This window comes from Acipenser ruthenus, unplaced genomic scaffold (genome assembly GCF_902713425.1).
Source record: "Acipenser ruthenus unplaced genomic scaffold, fAciRut3.2 maternal haplotype, whole genome shotgun sequence".
Classification (NCBI taxonomy): domain Eukaryota; kingdom Metazoa; phylum Chordata; class Actinopteri; order Acipenseriformes; family Acipenseridae; genus Acipenser; species Acipenser ruthenus.
In genome coordinates, this window is record NW_026707673.1 from 1 (window position 1) to 23,248 (window position 23,248).

At 41.4% G+C, this 23,248-nt stretch overlaps 1 pseudogene; it reads left to right on the forward strand.

Moving 5' to 3' along the window:
- Window positions 1–7,835: 7,835 nt before the first annotated feature.
- Window positions 7,836–22,800, forward strand: LOC131728027 (wee1-like protein kinase 2; annotated as a pseudogene).
- The last annotated feature ends 448 nt before the right edge of the window (window positions 22,801–23,248 follow it).

Genomic DNA, 23,248 nt, shown 5'->3' on the forward strand with positions numbered 1-23,248 from the left:
CACAAAATATAAGAATATAAGGGAAGCCTTCTTCCCAAAAATACAAAATCTCTGCACAGATTTCCCAGACTTGCCAGACCGAGAAAAACTCCCCATCCTCCTCGGAGAGCAGACAAGCTATATAGAAGTGGCAGCCCAGTACATAAGCGCCTGTCACAGCCTGAGGGACAGGGAGTGACACTGAGGCTCCTCACACAAGGAGGAGGGAGGAAAAGAAAAATAAATAAATAAATAAATAAATATATATATATATATATATATATGTGCGTATATACTGTATGTATATCATCATCATATTATCATTATTATTGTTGTGATGTGTTGTTTTTGTTTTATTTACATATGTTTTAAATGTTCATTGTAAAGATGGAATTTACCCATCATTGCTTTGGCAATACTTGTAAAAAATCAGTCATACCAATGAAGCACTTGAAATTGAAAATTGAGAGAGAGAGAGAGAGAGAGAGAGAGAGAGAGAGAGAGAGATCTGCTTTCCACAACCTTTCAATTAAAATATAATGTGGTATTTTGCTGTACTAACATAACAAACTATGGATGATTACTTTATATTAATTATCATGTTATGCACGAATGTAAGAATTGGCTTTCTGTAGTGGTGTACTTTTTTCTTTCAAATAGCATATATCTCTAATTGTTTGCGCAATATATTTTAATATCAAATATTTTACTGTTTTAGTTCCCATGTGTCCTCCTGTCGTACCCCATAAGTCCACAAATCATGGGCCAAGGAACTCGGGTGTACTCTCTTTAGATGCACAACAGTCTTAGCTAATGAAAATTGGTTCCTTCGAGTTCATACGACCCACGACTGCCTTTTGGCGAAGGTGTTTTAAAATGGGATTTCCCATGGGGCCTCCACACAAGGAGGTTTCACGGCTCGGCAAAGTGAATTTTTTCATCATGACTCAAGTTTTTGGGTGAACCACCGTGCCGTTTAGGAGGTGGTTTGGGGCGCTCACCTGAGCTTGAAAATGTGTTTTTCAACCCTGCTATAGACATGAATGAGACTGAACACCCAAAAATATTTTTTGCAAAAAACTGCTACGAAACTGGGCATGTTACATTCAGGCTGGTCCCCTGAGTCTAGAACCATTGAATAGTGGTTCTAGGTGCTTCTGTTCCAGAAATATGCACTAAAAGTGATGGTTTTAAGCATAAGGCGATAGTGTGATTTGTGCCACCTAAGGACAGGTGCTTCTGGATTCATTATCTGCATGTACTACAGGTGCTCTGTATGTGTGCAGGGGTTGCATGGTGGTCTGTGCATGTAGGGGTTGCATGGTGGTGTGTGCGTGCAGGGGTTGTATGGTGGTGTGTGCATGTAGGGGTTGCATGATGGTGTGTGTGTGCAGAGGTTGCATGGTGGTGTGTGCATGCAAGGGTTGCATGGTAGTGTGTGCGTGTAGGGGTTGCATAGTGGTGTGTGCTTGCATGGGTTGCATGGTGGTGTGTGCGTGCAGGGGTTGTATGGTGATGTGTGCATGTAGGGGTTGCATGATGGTGTGTGTGTGCAGAGGTTGCATGGTGGTGTGTGCATGCAGGGGTTGCATGGTGGCTGTATACATGCAGGGGTTGCATGATGGTGTGTGTGCAAGGGTTGCATGGTGGTGTGTGCATGCATGGGGTTGCATGGTGGTGTGTGTGCAGGGGTTGCATGATGGTGTGTGCATGCAAGGGTTGCATGGTAGTGTGTGCGTGTAGGGGTTGCATAGTGGTGTGTGCTTGCATGGGTTGCATGGTGGTGTGTGCGTGCAGGGGTTGCATGGTGGTGTGTGCATGCAGGGGTTGCATGGTGGGTCTATGCATGCAGGGGTTGCATGGTGGGTCTATGCGTGCAGGGGTTGCATGGTGGGTGTATGCGTGCAGGGGTTGCATGGTGGGTGTATGCGTGCAGGGGTTGCATGGTGGGTGTATGCGTGCAGGGGTTGCATGGTGATGTGTGCTTGCAGGGGTTGCATGTGGATGTGTGTGCAGGGGAATTGGAGTGCAGGTTTAGTGCAAAAGAGGGGTTGGGAGGCGAGGGCATATAAGGGGGTGCAGGGAAAAGACTGGGAAGGGTAGGGTAAAAGAAAAACTACTACAATGATTAATTTTCACTTTAGACTCCCAGTCCCCTTTCCCTCAATTTATGATTTTTTTTTGTGATTATTTAATTATTTTAAAAATAAACGGCCTTCATCTACTCACGGTTCTGTCCCAAAAAGAACCTGAAATGCTACAATATATACATTACATAAGCAAATGAGGTGTCCTTTTTTTTGGACTACCATGTTCCTTCTCAAAAATGTGTTTTAATATTAGCCTTTAATAAAGGAAAACGACTTCTTTAATTTTCATGCATCTATTTTAGTGCAATGTAGTTTCTTCGTTGTAATAAGACATAAGTTTTTTTTAACATTTACATTTTATTTCCGTTTCTTCATAAAAAAAAATGTTTCTGGGGAGAGTAAAAAATACATTAACTTTGATTCATGTACTAAGGGTTACTCTTAAATGAATTCACAATCCAGTTTATGGTAAACTGCATGCATGACTTGGAAACCTGGCTGTCAGCTAAGCAGAATATCCCAAAAACTGGTCTGAATTCGAAAATGCTGAATATGGGACATTATCTAAAAACCAGTGCGGCCCAGAAATTGGGACGTTATCTGCAAACCAAATCGGTCCAGAATTTGGGACATTATCTGAAAAGCAAATCGGTCCAGAATTTGGGACGTAAATGAAAACAGGGGCAGTCTATATGTAAAACTGTGATTACATTAGAGATAAGCTAATGTATCCTCTAACAAAACTGTAAATGTGTGGAAGATATATATATTTGATATTAAAATATATCGCGCAAACGATTATAGATATATGCTATTTAAAAGAAAAAAGTACACCACCACAGAAAGCCGATTCTTACATTCGTGCATAACATGATAATTCAGATAAAGTAGTCATCCATAGTTTGTTATATTAGTACAGCAAAATACCACATTATATTTTAATTGAAAGGTTGTGGAAAGCAGATCACTCACTCACTCACACTCCCTCTCGCCTCTCTGATGTTAAAAATGCCTGCAAGCTTTCCCACTCGTCTGACAACATATGTTAAAAAATCTACAATTATTATTATTATTATTATTATTATTATTATTATTTATTTCTTAGCAGACGCCCTTATCCAGGGCGACTTACAATCGTAAGCAAAAACATTTCAAGCGTTACAATACAAGTAATACAATAAGAGCAAGAATTATTACTGCAGCGGATCGTGTTCAATAATTTTGTATTCTACTGGTGGCAAACTATTTTGTACAGCCTGCAGTGTTTCTTTGGATCACATACGTCGAGCTACGATCCAGTGGCATTTAGACAGACAGCAATCAAAAACGAAAAAGGCTGTGGATAGTGCATTGCTGCAAAACGAAAATGTACAAAAAAAACTCTTTTTGAAACAGTGGCACGTTACAATATAGTAATGTTAAATATTAGTTTCGCTCAAGACAAACGGCTACAGTTGAGACTGATTTAAAACAAAATATGTATAAAATACATTAGCAAAGCAGGTTACTCTTGATTCTGCATCATCATCTTGTATTTGTTCACAGACGCATATTCTCAGTAACTTTTAGAAGAAACAACACAGATTACGTTCTTGACAGTAAGTTAACAAGACACATTTTTAATTTCATGGAATATTCTATTTCATAAAAATATTAATCGATTTGTTATCGTGTGGTCCCAATCGATAAATAATTTGATTATTATCGTTATCGTTACAAGCCTAGTAGATATGGTTTAAATGCTGACACCTGCATAGCATTTGGTTTAGGCTTGGGTACCATTCTCCTATTGACTGCAACAGTCCCATCTAGTGAGCTGGCATGAAAACAGTCTGCCAGTAGTGTTCGGTCTCTCCGCTTGTTAAAAATTAACCAGCCCTCTGAAACCTGTACACAACAACACCTGATACTGCAGCCTGGTGCTGCCAGCGAGTCACGTGATGCATAGTTTATGTAGGTCCAGGAAATTGAACACAGGAAAGATAGGCCCTACAGTATGACTTCAAACAAAACAGTTCTCAGGACTGGAAAACTGTAACCTACATGTCTCAAAATCTGGCATTAAATAAAAAAAAGCTTAGAGTAAACTTGATTTACCCTTGCTTAAGGAGACCAATAAAAACCCATATGAAAAGCCTGCTTCTGGAATGAACGAATGACGTTTTTCAGTAGATCAGGATGCAGGATGCAGGCTGGGCTTTAAAATTACAAGAGAGGGATGGAAGAAACTCACACACTTTTGGTTTCATGGCCCTTGGATTACCTTTCCTTACCTAGGTCATCCATGATTACTGCTAACTGGAGTCTGTCAAACCACTAGTTAGAGTAGCAATTCAAAAATAATCTTCGGCTCCCGACCAAATCATTCGGCGCACGTGGGCGCGAACATTCTGCAGCCCTGGATTTTGGTGCCAGATTTGGCTATCCCTGAATTTGGTCCTCTTAGGATGCAATGAGCCAACAGTGAAGCACAAAATCTAAGAAATGGGCGATGGTAATGGGTCTGTACAACCCCAAACAATATAGTTCTGTCATAAAAAACAACAAACACGTAGAAGGGAAGTTTGCTTATGGCAAAATCACACCAGTATGTGCTTACCATGATTATGCTCACAGACCTAGGCAATGGTACAGGTTTTGGAGGCATGCTTTGTTATAACACATGGATGGAAATAAGACTCCTATTGTATAGCAGTTTTATCCATTCCGGGTTTTAATACTTGATTAGCCACAGTGCACAGGTAAAAAGCTCAGGCGAGTCTTATTAAACGCATAGTAAAACCAGGAATGGATCAAACTGCTATGCAATTAGTCTTATTTCCATCCTTGTCACAATCTGCAATTTTGTGTTTTCTCCCTGCCCCATTTTGAAGGCATACATTTCACAGAAACAACCTGACACCCATACAAATAAACATTATTGCGACCTTGAGTTCTTACAGCAGTGCCACCGATCAGGTCACTCAGTCGGACATAATACAATGCACATGTCACAGTTCTGAACTACAGAATGAACCTTTCTGTAATAAGAACATTGATTAACATCCAAACACTAAAAAACTCACTCACACTTTGACTATGCTGCATCCGATTGTGGTTACCTCAGCATAAATTATTGTGAATTTGCCTGAAACTTGTTAGGTATGAATGGCCAGAATCTAATCTTTTGACTGGAGTTACTTCAGGAGTAACCTGTTCCTCTATTACTGACCCACTTCTTTACAGCAGCCACATGCAAACAGAGCGAGGTGAGAAAGGGAAGCTGCTAACCGTGATCCTGTCTACACTGACCCCTTCAGAACACATACCATGAAAAACAAAGTACTAGGAAAAGATTAATAATTATGCAGAGACTGGTGAAGTTTCACTCCACTTAGACCCCTTTGCTAAGTAAATACAGTAGCTTTGTATCCCTGACTAGATTATCGTCCCCACTTCAAATACAAGTTGTGGTGGTAGTGGTTAGTGCTAGTGGTTAGGGCTCTGGACTCTTGACCGGAGGGTCGTGGGTTTAATCCCAGTTGGGGGATACTGCTGCTGTACCCTTGAGCAAGGTACTTTACCTAAATTGCTCCAGTAAAAACCCAACTGTATAAATGGGTAATTGTATGTAAAAATAATGTGTAAAAAATAATGTAATTGTATGTAAAAATAATGTGATATCGTGTGACAATTGTAAGTCGCCCTGGATAAGGGCGTCGGCTAAGAAATAAATAATAATAATAATAATAACAATAATTATAATAATAATAATAATAAAGGGGAAGCCCTCTCACAAGTGCAGTGGTAACCACGTATCATCTATCATTTACCACCAACGAAACACTGGGTGGGACGTTTGCTCTTCATTTTCAGAAGTCAAGTCACCGTTGCAGAAACCAATCAGTTGGGCAAATGAGTAATAAAATCATATCCAGTCAATCTGCATCGGCAGTACTCTAGATGATATTTGGGGTAGCACTGCACTTGCCCATTAAATGTTTGCCTATTTTGGACTCTTCAGGGACAGCACAATATTTAGGAATTTCATCATGGGTGAGGTAAAGGCAACAAATGACCCCATACTGCATTTATTTGTCTGAACCACAAACCCTGTGGGTGTCCAGACAGGGACACATTCACCTGTCTTTTGGTGTTCATATTACTTCCAGCTGAACTCTTCCCAGTCAAATCCAAAGTGAATGAAAAGCTAACAAATAAACCCATGTAAGAAACATAGAAATTTATGACAAACACATCTATTCGGCCTCTTTGATTGTGTTGGTAGGGTTTACTCTGCAGATTCACTTTTCTGAACCTGTCTGCATTACATTACTGTATTTGGAAATGTGTTTCACTCGGTGAATACATTCCACTACTACATTTCTGTAAATTACATCGCGTACTTACTTTATCTCCCAGTAGCCTAAATAAAGACAATACGTTGTTTGCTCTGTGTGTACAAGTGGTATGCTGCTTCCAGGTTCTGATGGGGAATCGCACAAGTAAACAGTCAACAGCAGGGCTTGGATACAGTAGCAATGTGCAGTAGTTGTTTTTTGACATACACATGTAATTAATTATTTACAGAGCAATACACTTCTCCAATACTGCGTTGTGTCTTTCCAGTCTACCTTCACACCACTGATGCTATGCATAAATGCCACATTGTTCATAGTGATAAAGAGTCATTTTCTTACCAGATCTGGTATCAAATGTTACAACAAAAACAGCCACAATTTGGTCCTTTTCCTCCCACTCGGGTACACTTGTCGCAGGCTCCTTTTCTGGGCCTCCCGTCTCCCTGCCCGTGAGTCTGGACTCTCCTTTCACGGGACTGTGTGCATCCGAGCCCGGCCCCACTCGCACAGTGTCTGCGCTGGCAGCAGAATCTGCCTCCCCGCTAACAGCTGCCGATAGAAATGCACCTGGACATCCGGGGCTTGTGCTCCAGCCGGTCCCTGGCGCAGTGCTGCCAAGTGCCCTACAGTTGGCACCCCTAGATACGTATCCGCGCTCCGGTGGCGGTGCTGGTGCCGGTGCGCCGGCAGGGATTTCCTCCCAGTCCAGCAGTGGAGCTCGGTCCGACTGCTCCACCATTGCGCGATACCGGCTCACTTACAGTAGATCTCGGGCTGGAGTGGATTGTGTTATGTGTTGTTGCAAGTGTTTCACAGTGTAAGAAAAGACTGTATATCAATAGAAAAAAAAAACAAGTGGGAGATGGTGACTGGTTATGTAACTTTTTTAGATGACGACTCCCCTTTCCCTTGTCGCTCAAATCTATTCCTCTCTAGTCTCAAGCCAGATGCAGCTTGAGGCTGTATAGTTTCCACGTCAGCTGAACACTCACTTCCGTTAACACGAAGCACTGTTCTGCAGGGACGGTGCTTCGTTCTATTTATTGTCATTTTGTGTTCAATATCTTACGTTTAATAACATTTAATTAAAGAAATAACACACACTGCAAATTGCACAAGTAATACAATATATGGATTGCTTTTTGGTTACAGTTTCGGCGACTGCAACAACGTGCTAATATTGCTAGCAATAGATACGGTCTTTTTTTTTTGTCATGTGACTATGCCATGTTGATAATTTTCAGGTAAAAAAACCCTTCTTTTTCTTGTTTATAACGGATATGGTTTACTGCCACCATCTGTATATTTTCTGACAGGTCAAAGGTTCATCAGCTGGTGATAATTATTGATCAGCCATGCATCAGTCAACCAGTTGGCACAATCAGTAAACGAAGTGGGCGGTATTTAAGAGCGCTTTAAAATATGCATACCTCGCGCAAAATTCAAGTTTGATGCAAAGAGAAAGCGTGGGAGAGCAGGTATGGCGTTTTAAAACAATTTCAAGCAAACAAGCAAGGAAAAAAAAAACAAACACAAAAAACAGTAATTGAATGTATTTGGCACACAGTGTTAATAACGTGTTCTGGCCGTTTAACCCTTGCAAACATGTTTTCTCAAAATTAGGTTACAATGTCGCTGTTTTTAAGTGCAAATATATTTAAAGTTGGTGTATTTTTTTTAGCATAATACCTTTAGCATAATAGTATTTTGAATATGTACACGTAGGAAATGAAACTATTTCCTGACTAAACTTTAGATTAAAATGTTCATGTAAATAAAATGACCTAGTCTGTATCCCTAGTGAAATTAGGACAAATAATGACAATTCGTATTTTAATTACAGGTACGTTAATTGTGTGTTCTTACTCTCTGAATATTTGCAAGTGTAAGTTATGTTTGTTTTTAAATCTAAATTAGCTCTTTTAATATAGTGGTGTGTATTGACCACATTTTCAACAATGGCAAACTTTTTAAGTAAGTCATTTAAAACATGACAAAACATAAGTTGTAATATTTTACAAATTTAAAAAAGGGATGTTAAATAAGGCCCGTTTTGAGACTGAATTGGCTTCCTGGTTCGGTCATAAATAAACCTGGCAACTCTTGGAAACCCTATGGGGACACTCGACATTAAGAGGAGAGTCGGCCTTGGTTTAATGTGACCTTATTGACAGTGTTGCTCTGTTTGATGTGATTTGTTTCCTACGTTGACACATTTCTTTTATATGCAGTTTCATCCTAATCTAAGGCATGACAAATAAATTCTGCAATTACTTGGTGTATGTAATGCTTACATAGCATGTGGACATTTTGCTGTCTTGCAGGGCCAATTTCAGTGTAAGGTAATGAAAATGTTTCCTGTATGGGAGATGTTTTGACGTTGTCTCCTGTCCCCTGTAGATCTCCACTCTGACGAGATGAGCAGCATCAGATTCGGCGGCAGTATTATCCAGCAGCTGAGCTTCTCCAGCGGTGGTGAGGAGGACAGCTGTGACAGCAGCTTGGATGACTGGAGTTCCAGGGAGAACAGTCCCAAAGCTGGATGGCGGATGACAAAGGAATGCCAGTCTCCCAGGGCCTCTGAGAACAAGGAGGACCTAACTGGGGAGCTCAACCTGGGCTCTGCCTCCCCCTGCACGCCGCGGGGAAGCCGCAGTCCCACCGGCGACTGCCATGGCACCCCCTTGCACTACGCCACCTGGAGGAAGCTACGTCTTTGTGATTCTCCCAACACTCCTAAAGTAATGCAGGGCAGGGGGTCGGTGTCTTAAGTTGTTTAAAGATGGCTCTTGTATTTAAAAAAAAAAAAAAAAAAAAAAAAAAAAAATGCATTTAGTAGTCTGGAATGCAGGATTAAATAACCAGAGGATCATATGCATGATTCTGACTATGGTGTTGAATCCTGCACCCATTTAACTGTTTTGTGAAGTGTGTTGCTAAGATTGTTGGTGGGTCAGATGGGTGTTTCAGTAATTATTGGTAGAATAGGTTAACAATCAATAAACGGATGGAGCCACCAATTTGCCCCAACAAGCTTTAAGATCTGTTTTGCAGTAGTGCCCTGCCTAGCAGAGAATATATACTTTTCAAAAATCTTATGTATATTGAGGGGTAGTCTCATAGTATAGAAATGTATTCCCTGTTTAGGTGGGTAAGTGAGGAGAATCTACAATTTCATGACAATCTTCCTACTAACATTAATGACCGCAAATTCATATTCATTTTAGTAGTTTTGTAGAAGAATAGCGGCGAATGTTGTTCATAGAATTGGATACAGTACATGTATCTTGGTGACCCGAAAGCAATTCTATCTAAAGTTTTTCTTTTTTGTAATTTGCACAATGTAGTTGAGTATCGTATTTCTTTACTTGGACAAAATGTCTCTGCTCTCCAAGAGAAGATACTGAAGTCATGGCTTGCAAGTCGAGGGGTGGAATGAAGGTGTTTCTGCAGCTTCATCTTTACTTTGCTGTACCCAAGTAATTGTTTGTCTTCCTCAGAGCTTGTTATCAAAGGCGAGGGTTCTTGACTCCAGCAGTAAATTTTGCCATGGTCCACGGTTACTGAGATTTACTGCCGGGTCAGATCCAGCCCCACCAGCCCGCGTACCTTCTGTGAACGTTAACCCCTTCACTCCCGAGCCCTTTAAGAAACCCAATGAACGGCACAAGAGGAAGAGCATGGAGGATGACGATGAGGAGGGCAGGTACAGTGCCGTTTCTCTCGGGCATCTGCTAAATCCCTGGCTTGGGTTGAGTAGACTAGGTCTCCACTGATTGACTCATTGGGTTGTTCATTGCTGTATGTCCTAAATTACCCATTTACCTCAAGCTAATGGCTGTCTGTAATTACATGTGAGGGTCAACTGGCTTGCTGGCAAGAGCTTGAATGATGCTAGGCTATGCTTAGATTCTTGTGCACCATGAGACGAATAATCGTATCCATAGATAGTAAGGCTCTTGTAACTTGTAATTTAGTTAGAAACATGTGTACAATTGGAAGTTACATGTGACATTGAGGTGTCAAAAAGAAGTCTAGGATTTTGACACCTTTTCCTGTTTTGAGCCGTGTTATGTACTCTCTTAACCTGCCCTGAGAATGCTCAAGTAGCAATACTGTCATGAGTTTGATAATGCAACATGCCATTTGAGTCCAATATTCATGGAGTTACTTTTCTTCACTAAATTGTGCTTTGTCCTTTTTAGAGATGAACGCAAGAGATCTGACGAGGAAGATGTATTTCTGCCTTCTAAGGTAATGCAACTCAACAACTCTAAAGCATGATAACTTGGAACTGCAGTACAGGATTGAATTTATGGTTTATGGCTGAACTTGACCACTGTGCACTGAAGCCATGTCCATATACAAAGGGTTCATATCTAAACTCAGATTTGAATAGCAAAAATAGCCATTACAAAAATCATTCCTAATCACAACTCTGACAGCTGTTGATTTGCAGCACTGACTCAACGATGCCTCAACAAGCTCCGACAGCTGGTGAGCTAGCCAATGGAAAAGATGTTGGCGTCCACAAGTGTGAAACTGTAAATATTCTGTATATGGAAGATGCAGATAATGAGTAGTCAAGCTTCATTCGCAGTACTTAAATGATAGATATAGATAGATATATATATATATATATATATATAAAAAAAAAAATGTAATGCTTTTTAAAATCTTATCCATTCAATGAAGTCTTCCAGACCTGTGCGGCGGCATTTACCTTTCTGTGATGTTTCTGTTGACTCAACACTGACAACAGAGGTTGTTTAGGTATGCAGCCAAAGTTAAGCCACAAATCTGATGCTGCTGCTGCTCTAAACCTACAGAAAAGTAAATCCTAGTTCCTAGCAGATATCATGTCTTAAAATAAATACAAAAATGTGTGTTGCAGTGAAAGTTTATGGAAGTATTTTGCTGGCTATAATTTAATTACTTTAACCAATTACAATTTAGTTACTCTAATCAGGAATTGATCCATTAATTATATTGGTAACTTGTGGAATGGCCAGAGGACATGAGTTGTGCACCCCATGTGTAATGGAACTTGAGACCATTGTTTTAAACACTTAAAAGAAATGTCTAAAATTCTTGTGTGTGTATATATATGTATATGTGTATATATATATATATATATATATATATATATATATATATATATATATATATATATAATATAGTTCTTCTGAATGCTTCTGTTGGCCAACGAGAATTGTAATTTGGGGAAGTACCTGTAGTAATCTACTGCCTACGTTTTCCATAGATAAATTAATCTTCCTGATGTAACTTAAGAAAAAGGATGGTGAGTAAGTAGATTCAAGAAAATGCACAGAGTCCTTTTCTTCAATCAGTTAGGTTTATTGAAATATGCAGGGAGTCTGGTCCCAGGTACAGGACAAACGGAATACTCGTTCTTACAATTGTTGCATGACAATAAATACCCTTCTGTATAGATAGTCCACCTCCTCTTTCTCTAACACTTAACCAATAGAAAAGGTACAACACATTATCCTGTTACCATATATTTCATTTAGTGTGTGTAGTCTAGTGTGACAACCTCTGAACTCAGTGCATTCTTCAGACCCCTGGTGCCCCAAAAAGGTCCATACATCTGGCTTTTGTCATCTTCCTTGTTCCTATCTCTCCGTTTTGCCTGAGACCCTTTGAGTCCAGTGGCATTATCTCTTATTCTCCCTGTGAACCTTTGGGTCCAACGGCAGTCCCTTGGAGCCTTTTAGCTCCTTTATGCTTTGTATTCCCAAAAGTCTTAGAGCCTGGCTCCTTCTGGTCCACAGCATTGTTATCTTGTTAGCTTGCAGTCAATGTTGGACAAGAAGCTTGTAGACGCAAGGTCTCTTCTCAATTGTTAGCAGTACATGCAATTTGAACCAAACAGTCTGCTATCTGCAATATTAGTCTCTTTTCAGAAAAGAACACCAGTATAGCTCTGCCAGTCCACATGCGTAGCAAACTGCTAATCAATTCTCGATCCATGTTTTCCAACACTTCCTATCTTAATTGCTATACAAAAAACATTGTTTTACTGCTCTGCAGCTATTCCATAAGATCTGACCATTTTTGTCCACATCAGTTACTGTACCATATAATGGTAAGGGTGTCACAGCTGTGACTATCTGGCCATCTTTATCTTTTAAACATGTTTTTGTTGGTAGTTTAATTTCTTTTCTATTGTATAATGGCACTCCAGGGTGTGTGTCATTGTGCGATATTGCCATTTATCGTCACCTTGTGCCTCCTAACTGCCCCTATGAGTGGTGGTATTCTACAGTGACAAGACTAAACCCCCATCGGATCTCTCTTAGATGGTTCCAGTACACGGGTGTTTGTGTGCTGAACCTTCTCTTGCTCTTTCAACTCAGCGGTTTGCTCTCCATGAGAACAACATGGTGTCTCGATACGAGACGGAGTTCCTGGAGCTGGAGAGGATCGGGGCGGGCGAGTTTGGGCCGTCTACAAGTGTGTGAAGAGGCTGGATGGCTGTCTTTATGCCATCAAACGATCAAAGAGACCCCTGGCTGGCTCCACAGATGAGTGAGTGAGGCTTCTACTTGCATGTTTTGGAGGAACAGAACTCCCCTCGACAGTTTATGAAACACCTTTTAACTAGTTGATTGGTTTGCTGTGTGTACTTGTACTGTTTGTAGTTGCTGTAATTTAACTTGGGTCATTCATTTTTCATTTGTGGTTGACACACCAACAAGATGTAATTTAGAAAGGGTTCCTGGGTAGGTTGTACACATGGAGAGATTTTTGAAGCTTGCAAAAATGTCCATTTTGATCTTGGCACTTCCCCTTTCTAAATAGTATTGACGCTTTAACATCTTGTGAAAGGAATAAATAAATTCTCAGTTTTGTTTTTTTTATTTTTATTTTTTTAAATGTGCTCTACCAAACTTTCTCCTTTCACCCTGCTCGTTGTGTCTCTGCAGGCAGCTGGCACTGAGGGAGGTGTATGCCCATGCTGTCCTGGGGCATCACCCCCATGTTGTACGCTATTACTCCGCCTGGGCAGAAGAGGACCACATGCTCATCCAGAATGAGTACTGCAATGGTAAGGCACTCGTGCTCATCCAGAATGAGTATTATTATTATTTGTTTATTTAGCAGACTCCTTTATCCAAGGCGACTTACAGAGTACTGCAATGGTAAGCCTTGTGTTCTTTCCTGGGAATTTATCAGTAGTTATTGGTATCAAGGATGCTACTTGCCTGCTTCTATTCTTTGTGAAAGTGAACTCTGTAATACTGGTGAAGTTAACTGGTGTCAATACTTCAGCATGTTAAACAGACAGACCCATATTGCACTAAAATCTATTTTATTTGCATAAATTATTATTATTTATTTCTTAGCAGATGCCCTTATCCAGGGCGACTTACAATTGTTACAAGATATCACATTATACATTATTTCACATTATGCAGATATCACATTATTTTGCATACAATTACCATTTATACAGTTGGGTTTTTACTGGAGCATTCTAGGTAAAGTACCTTGCTCAAGGTTACAACAGCAGTGTCCCCCACTGGGAATTGAACCCACAACCCTCCGGTCAAGAGTCCAGAGCCCTAACCACTACTCCACACTGCTGCCCTTCCGGATGTAAATGCATTGATTTTCTTGGTGTAAATCAGGATTTTCATTTGTTTTGGGTGAACGTAAATATTGTCCTATAGCTTTTGTAGAACGCAGGAGTTTTTCTGGGTTTTTAAAAAAAAAAAAAAAAAAGGTATGAAGGACCTTGGTTGTATACGAATATTCAACAAATTTATTTTTGCCTTGTGGTAAAATGGAGCAAGTCATTAACAGCTTTTTAGATTGCCTGCTTTGTCTGAACACTTATCCTTGTACTGTACAGTGTGGAGTAGTGGTTTGGGCTCTGGACTCTTGACAGGAGGGTCGTGAGTTCAATCCCAGGTGGGGGACACTGCTGCTGTACCCTTGAGGAAGGTACTTTACCTAAATTGCTCCAATAAAAAAAAAAAATTGTACAAATGGGTAATTGTATGTAAAAATAATGTGCTATCTTGTAACAATCGTAATTCGCCCTGGATAAGGCTATCTTCTAAAATAAATAATATATGGTGGGGGTGCTGTTGTCTTCAAGGACAGGTTGTAAAAGGTTGTTTTTATTTTAAATTTCCAGTGAATTTACACAATCTATTAAATCCTGGCTTGGTCTGATTTTATTTTTTATTATTTTAAATGTCAGGTTTATTTGTATCGAATTTTCTGCTGTCTGTGCTCATTTTGTTATGACATTCCCAATCATGTATTGTCCTCCAACCTCAAATAGTTTATTGCCTTAGTGAGGACGAGGTTGATCTTGCTGCCTATGTGAAATAAACTCCCTTGACCTCATTGTTTTGTGGTGCTGCTTCTCCTCAGGTGGAAGTCTTCAGGACGCCATTTCTAGGAATGCTGTCGAGGGGCACTTCTTCCAGGAGCCCGAGTTGAAGGAAATTCTCCTGCAAGTGTCCATGGGGCTGAAATACATCCATTGCTCACGCCTGGTGCATCTGGACATCAAACCTAGTGAGGAGCAGGGCTGGGGCTGTTTTTCACTGTGCTAGATGCTGAAGGCAGTTATGTTTTTAACTGTGCTAATAGGTTGGCCCATTTGGAGGGGAAGCTTTGAAGAGTTTGGATGGTTACATTAAAAACTAAATTTTCTAAACCAAATATTGTACAAGTAACGAACAGCCAATGCATTGAACAGTATTCTAAAACCACTGGAGGCATAAAATGTGTAGACACTTCACAAAAGCTTTCAAATAAAACTAAAAACATGTGCATATTATACATGGTAATATATTAATTGAGAATTGGAACTATTTGTATTTAAGCATTTAAATACAAATGTGGTATTTCTTGACTACAAATAGAGGACCTATAGTCAAGTCAAGCATGTGTTAATGGGTAGATACCTTTTGTGAGGCTCTAAATAAGGAACGTTGCAATTAATCAACCATGATTTGTTTTAATTGGGGCTTGCAAAATAATCTATGGCGATCAATAAATTGTTGTATCTCTTGTAAAAACCCTCTGTTACCCATAGGTAATATTTTTGTGTGCCGACGGGCCGTGCCATTGTCACACCTTCGAGGCGAGGAAGACGAGAGTGAAGAGGAAGATGGTGAGGACTGTGCTACAGATGTGGTTTATAAAATTGGTGAGCGCCAGGTTTTAAATCAATGTATTGGCTTTTTAATATTCCTGGTCCCCCTTGTATTGTGCTGATAATTGTGATTCTCTTCATATTTTATGTTAATAAAGGACATGCAAATATTTCAAATGCAATGTATATTTCAAAGTATAAAATACAAAATATAATGTCTTCAACAGAAAACAATTGCTTGGTGATCTTGCTAATAAGAGGCAATGGATTTTAAAACATTAGTAAGCAGTCTAATATTGAGACTTTTGGCGTTATATTATATGACTGTAATGCAGCTTTGTGTAGTGTAAAAAATATATATTTATTCTCAGGTGACCTGGGTCATGTTGCCTCCACCTCCAGTCCCCATGTGGAAGAGGGAGACATACGCTTTCTAGCCAGTGAGATTCTGCAGGAGGTAACTCTCTCAAATTTGTCAAAGGCTGTTTTTACACATTTGGTGCACTACATTGCTATTGGTAACTTTGGATGCTGTACTTGGGTCAATGATTTCTTATTGTACAATAAAAATAAACACATTTTACAGACTTTAAGATGCAGACTTCATATTTGCTGTGTTATCCACTGACGTAATGTGTCCTTGTCCTTGGCACTGACTTGTGACCAAATATGCATATTGTCGTTTGCTACATTAATGTTTTTTGGAGGGAGAGGGAGGACGACTGACTCCATTGTAAACAAATCTAATCCTGGTTATACTGCAAATTGAAACAACCAGTTGGTAGTTCCATGATATTATTGTAGTTGCTCTTGCTCCCTTTCTCTCGAGGATTTCTTGCACCTTCACAAAGCAGATATCTTTGCCCTTGGTCTGACGGTCATACTAGCGGCCGGTGCAGAGTCTCTGCCCAAGAACGGGGAGGAGTGGCACCAGCTGCGTCGAGGCAACCTTCCCACAATCCCCCAGGAACTCTCCATGGAATTGCACAACCTGCTGAAGGTAAAGGGGGGCTGTGGCGGAGTGTCCCGCCCCTATATATTTTTGTTTGCGGCGCAGGTCAAAGCGCCGCATGTTTGTCGTTTTTATATTTTAAAAACGTCGTCAGGATGCGTGGCTGATCAGCTACTGATTATTTAACTAGCTGGCAGTCACGCATCCTTACTAAACGCGTGCAGACTGTGGCCGAGGGGTAAAGATAATTAACAGCTAGTTAACCCCTCGGAGTAGAAGAACCTGCAGCTGTCCGTGCTGCGGGGGAGAGTGTACAGAGGAGAGTACGGGGAGCGGAGAGAATAAGAAAAACAACTGTTCAGTATCGTGCTGGTGCTAAAACCAGCACGCTTATTTGTTTGGCCAACGTGCCCTTTTGTTTTTGTTTGTTTAAATCTTTTTTGTTTTGTTTATTTAATAAAATCAGCTGAACGCCGTCTGCGAAGAAATAAACGCCGTAGCGTTCAGCTTCACCCACCCATCCACTGTTTTGGTTCTGTTACTTCCTGGTCAGTGACGTCACCACACCTCACCACTGCAGATATGGGAGGAGCCGTCTCCAGCGGCAGATATGGGAGGAGCCGTCTCCAGCGGCAGAGGGAGAGGAGCCGTCTCCAGCGGCAGAGGGAGAGGAGCCGTCTCCAGCGGCAGAGGGAGAGGAGCCGTCTCCAGCGGCAGAGGGAGAGGAGCCGTCTCCAGCGGCAGAGGGAGAGGAGCCGTCTCCAGCGGCAGAGGGAGAGGAGCCGTCTCCAGCGGCAGAGGGAGAGGAGCCGTCTCCAGCGGCAGAGGGAGAGGAGCCGTCTCCAGCGGCAGAGGGAGAGGAGCCGTCTCCAGCGGCAGAGGGAGAGGAGCCGTCTCCAGCGGCAGAGGGAGAGGAGCAGCAGGAGCTGCCTCTGCCTCCGCCACCTCCACTAGCAGAATACGTGCTGGTTCTGCCTCAACCGCCGTGGGAGGACTGCTTGCCCCTCCCACCTCCACCAGCAGAGGGTGAATACCTGCTGGTTCTGCCTTCACCGTCATGGGAAGGACTACTCCTGCCCTGCCTCGCACCGCCCAAGGATGCCTGCCTGTTTCTCTGCATCGCCTGGAGAGCCACCATTTACAGGGTACGAAGGAGAAGTGGAGCTCCCGCTGCCGCCTCCATGGCCAGGGCTCCCCTCCCGAGGGTCCGCTGCTGCTGCTGCAGTCTCCTCCCGAGAGTCCTGTTTTGCCTGGGGTTGCTACCAGTCCTGCCATGCGGTAGGAAATACTGTGGCTGTAGCCCCATGAAGGGCAGCTGCCGGCCACAAAGAATGGGGGGGAGGTCAGGAGACCAGCTCCCCCCGCAGCAATTTCGCTGCAGGAGAACAGATGGCCGGAGCCCCACGGAGGGGAGCTGCCAGCCATGAGGAGGGGGGGGGGGGGGGGGAGGGGGAGGTCAGGACCACCCCCAAAATTTTCTTGGCCAGAGGAGCCGGCCTGTGTGCGGTCCATCAGAACGCTACGGCTGTTTGGGTGGGAGGAGGGCATCCCACCGTGGCCGCCACCTTTGGCCCGTTGCTGCCCCTGTTCCTGGGCTGGGACTGCTAGCCGGGACTTTGGGGACTAAGGGGGGAGGTGGCTGAAAAGGCCATGTGTGGCAGAGTGTCCCGCCCCTATATATTTGTATTTTTGTTTGCGGCGCAGTTCAAAGCGCTGCGTATTTGTTGTTTTTATATTTTAAAAACCTTGTCAAGATGCATGGCTGATCAGTTACTGATTAACTAGCTGACAATCACACATCCTTCCTAAACGCGTACAGACTGTGGCCGAGGGGCAATAAGATAATTAACAGCTAGTTAACCCCTCGGCCAGAGTGTAAGAACCTGCAGCTGTCAGTGCTGCGGGGGATAGTGTACAGAGGAGAGTACGGGGAGCGAGAAGAATAAGAAAAACAACTGCCAAGTATCATGCTGGTGCTAAAACCAGCACGCTTATTTGTTTGGCCAACGTGCCCTTTTGTTTTGTGTTTGTTTTAAATCTTTTGGTTTTGTTTGTTTGTTTGTTTGTTTGTTTTTATTTATTTATTTAATAAAATCAGCGTAGCGTTCAGCTTCACCCGCCCATCCACTGTTTTGGTTCTGTTACTTCCTGGTCCGTGACGTCACCACACCTCACCACTGCAAGCCATCCTGCCACAGGGGCACTGTTAAACGATTTGCTTTACCAAACAAATGCTAAAATACTTCTGGTGAGCTAGTCGTTTTTTTTTTTTATATGGCATGGTTTTTGTCTTATTAAATTATAATTATCTGGCTAATAACGTATCAAGCAACACAAATAGTATTGGTGTAGGTTCATAATAGGTCACGGGGGTCATAGTAAGCCTTCAGCTCTACAAATCAATGTTAATCTCCTTCAGCAGTTCTGCCAGACTGTGTGGTAAGGAGCTTGTGGCTTGCAATATGTCTTGGAACAGCTGAAATCATTCTTGTTTTTATAGATATAGGAGGGGAGTGTCCCAAGTCTGAGTAAAATGGAGGGGGAATGTTATTTCATTCAGATGTTGGGTAATTTTACAGAATTAGGTTTTTCATAAAAAGGGCAGTTGATTTAATTCTCCCAAAAACTATAATAATAATTAGTTTTCAAATACATGAAGTACACTTTTTTTTATTTCTTTTTTTAAAATGACTTTCAGAAAATTAACACTTGATATCTAACCAAAACATAAAAAAAGGCTAGCAAATAAAAGGATCAGTTCAAATATGTGATGCCTACAAAAAGGGTTAAGTTGAGCAAAACAGTGGTACCAGCTTGCCATGACTTGCCACGTCCTACCCTGCATTAATACAGGTCTGAATTCGGTTTGACTTGGTCTGTTAAGCATCTACTATGAAGGAATAGCAGATCTGGTTTGAAAGGATTTGTATAATGCCCTTATCTTGGGCCCTTCATTTGTGGGTCATTGTCAGGATGTGAGTGGTGTGGGGAAGAAGTGAATGTCCAAACAGTTACTTGTCAGTTTCAAATGGTCTGTAAAATTTAATTTATTAAATACAATCCGCCACTTCTACCAGCAGTGGTATGGGAGAGTGAATATGGCGGATTTGCAGTCTCAAACACACATCCCTTATTCCAACACGTCCACCTTTGTGCACGGAAAAGTGCTCTGGGGGTTGGCTGTGCTGTGCAGAGGCAGTAGTGCTCCCAGGTGACGGCTCCCAGTCCTATTCATCCTCTACAAACAAACCGTAGCACTCCGGCGCATTAGTTTGTGCTGCCAAACTCCTCCCTGTGATCCGCATGGCACCATGCTTTGTCCAATCATTGCATGCCCCCCAGCTGATCACAGTAGAACTGTTTAGCAGTCTTGCAATGACGCCCTTTCTCAGGTGGTTGATTTTCCGGTTCCGTCCTACCATCAAGTCTGGCTAGCTCTGTGAAAGCGTACCACCAACTTTGTCTCACGCCCATCCTGGTCGGGAGATTAGACTTGCAGCTCAGATTCTTTCTCTTCTCGTCCCAGTCCTGAACATACTTCACCCCCACTTGATGAGTGACTTTGTTTTATTGTCATCCGTAGATGCTGATCCACTCGGATGTGTCTCTCCGGCCCTCTGCCTCGGGGCTGTGTCGGCACCCGGTCCTGAGGAGAGGGACCGGGAAGACTGCCGCCCAGCTCCTCAAGGAGCTCAAAGTGGAGAAGTTCAGGACAGCCATGCTGGAGAGGTGCGTAGCTTTTCTACATCCTTGGAGGGGCAAAAGCCAGCCTTGATAGCTGGGGCTACTTAATGCTTGATAATCATTTGTAAAAGTACATAAAGAAATACCCAACATTATACTATGTATAAAAACCTATAAATTCACCTGACATGAACACTGGTTGGGTGTTTAGTTCTAGGATTGTCAAAGCAAAACCCTTCTGGGTCACCAACCTGAAGTTTGGCACATTTCACAGGACTGCAGTCACTTAAAGGAGCCTGTTAATATTATTACTTCCACTAGGGGAGCTGTTAGTTGGCTTTCCAACACTTTACCTTTTGGGTTTTCTCCAACTGCAATTTAGACATGCTTCACACGAATACCCATTTCAATTAGTCAAACCCCAATTGTGTTGCAATATGGTGCTGTATGAGGATCACCTTTTGGAGACGTCTTGTTGCTAATTGTACAGTATCTCAGACTAGTAGATTTTGTTTTCATATTTTATGTATTTGAATTAATTGAGCATGTATTTGCATTTGGGCTGGCAAGCTATTAAAAAAAAAAAAAATGCATATTTAATTGATACAATTATTAAATCCATGTCCTTTTAAGTTTTGTTTTATTACTGTTGGTGTTATCTGAAAAACAACCCAGCATAAAAACCTTGTTTTAGTATTTCTGGATCCTATTTGTTGGTCCCTCCCTTCTCTTTTTTTTTTTTTTTATTTACAATCCAGCATTTATTATTGTTTGAACCTCCTGCTAAATCACAATGGAATCTGTGTTATTACTTGCCTTACTGCATTTAAAATGATCAGTTTCCTTTTACTCAAACTGATCTTCATTGCCGTTTTTAAATAATTGTATGGTCTGTAGCAGAAGTGTATTTTGAGAAGTGAAAGCATGTTTATCACGCAGGTGGTACAGCAGACTAGATGCACTTCTGCAATACTGGAACTCAATTTGACAGTATATACAAGTAACCCTCTTTCTAGCCAATGAACCGTCCAAGGTTGTGTGTTTTGTTTTTTTTGGGTTTTTTTTTCTGTTTTTGTTTTTTATAAATAAACTTCCCATTCGCAAGGCCTTCAGTTTGAGTGCTTTGCTATATAATGCGGTTCCGTGACCTAATTTTTATATTCAAACAATGACGACACTCATTCAATCCTGACATCCACTCGAGTGTATTAAAATGGTGTCTAAACTAATTACGGTATGCTAAGAGGGACAAGACAGGAGTTTGATTTAACGTGCATTAATCACAGAAGTTAACTGCGATTAATTGACAGCCCGAACTTGAATACCGTATAACAAACAGTTGAACAATGAATAGTATTTACATTTAATGGGAAGTAGTATTGTATACCATTTCTAATTATTACCCATGATGTGCACCAATATGTTTTATCAATTTTTAAACCCATTTCATCAAAGGAACTTGCCCAAGACAAATTTAACATACTGTGGGGGGCAGCAGCGGTGGAGTTTGACTCTCCATTCATTTAAATTCTGTACTCCTCGTGCACTGTGTGAACGAAACGTGTGCTAGCAGGATCCTTTTTCTCAAGTAGAATATGACAAGTGACACCTCTAGTGGCTGTAGTCCTGTTTCAGGAAGGCATGTGACTAATTTTAAGATCTATGAGTGTGTCATTTTTGCTAAAACTAGATTTCAAGAAGCGGATGCATGCCAAATCCAATAACCATTAACCATTTCATTTAAAATTAATAATTCAGTACAACCTCCTTTTTTATGATGCGCTGCATTATAACATTGCTTCATTGAATTTTGTTGGGTACTGTCTTGGCATGGAGACATGGGCTTGAACTGGACTTATTGCCCAGTTCATGATTCCATGCCAAAACTGGTGCTTAAGCTTCCTTCTGACTGTATCAATCCTATTTGTCGTAAAGCCTGACCGTAATGTGTGACTCTGCAGCATTGCTCACCAGTGTATATCCACAGAGTAACTCACTTGCCCTCCTCCCTCCTTTCTCAAGGGAGCTGAAAGAAGCACGTCTAGCTGCCTCATCCCCTCCTAAAGACCCCCGCTACATTCGGAACGCCAATCGGCAGCATGACTCCGCCCCTCGCCAGGGGGGTAGACGCCTCATTGGTGGAAAGGCTGCACGTTCCATGAGTTTTAACTGTGCTGGACACTGAATCTTGCCAATATAAAATTCTATGGTGCATCACCATCTTTCTTTTTAAGCTGAACACTTCGCTGACAATACATGCAATGGCAATTTAAATTTGTAAAGACCATTGCCTTGGGGCCACAAGGTATTGTCAAGACCACAAATATGCTGTTTTTGTCTGGAGCATGCTGTAAGTGCGTGATCAAACAGCCTATGCAAAATGAGTGGGGATTTGTTTGTGTTGCTTCTTGCCACAGTAATCTATGAAACACATGACCTGTTTTTATGCTTTATGTTTTTAAGGGAATCGAACTGGAAACTGATGTGCAGAAACATTAGCATTGAGGAGCAGTGTCTTGTGGTGGTTAATCTCTCTCTATTTTAAAACATTTTAATGAATTGCTTTTAAATATTTTACATATCTTGTGTAAATAAAGTTTTATATATTTTAATGTACTATTTCTCAATACTTGATTCTTTACCCCATGTGACACCTTATGCCAAGCCGCACTAACCTCCTACAACCTGTATATTGGATTTGAAGTTCGGGCAGCATAGGGGAGACTAATTCTTGTTCCATTTTCATCCAGTTAGTTGGTGACCGACTAATTGGATGAAATTGATTTGGTTGGTTGTTAATTTGCAGATACATTTACAGTAGTTCAATTCACATTTAACTGGAGCTGAATGTATACACTCACTAGGGTGGTTTTCTATTGTATTTACTAAAAATGTTGGCACGTTCTGAATTGTTGGGCACAAGGGTTTTATAATCTTGATAAGTTGTTTTAACACTGATGGTTTAATTGCACTATCTGGTATGTTGTGGTGGGTGTTGGTTTTTTTTTTTTTTTTTTTTTTAATTGTGTGTATTTTTAAAGTAGATACAATACTTGTCCATCAG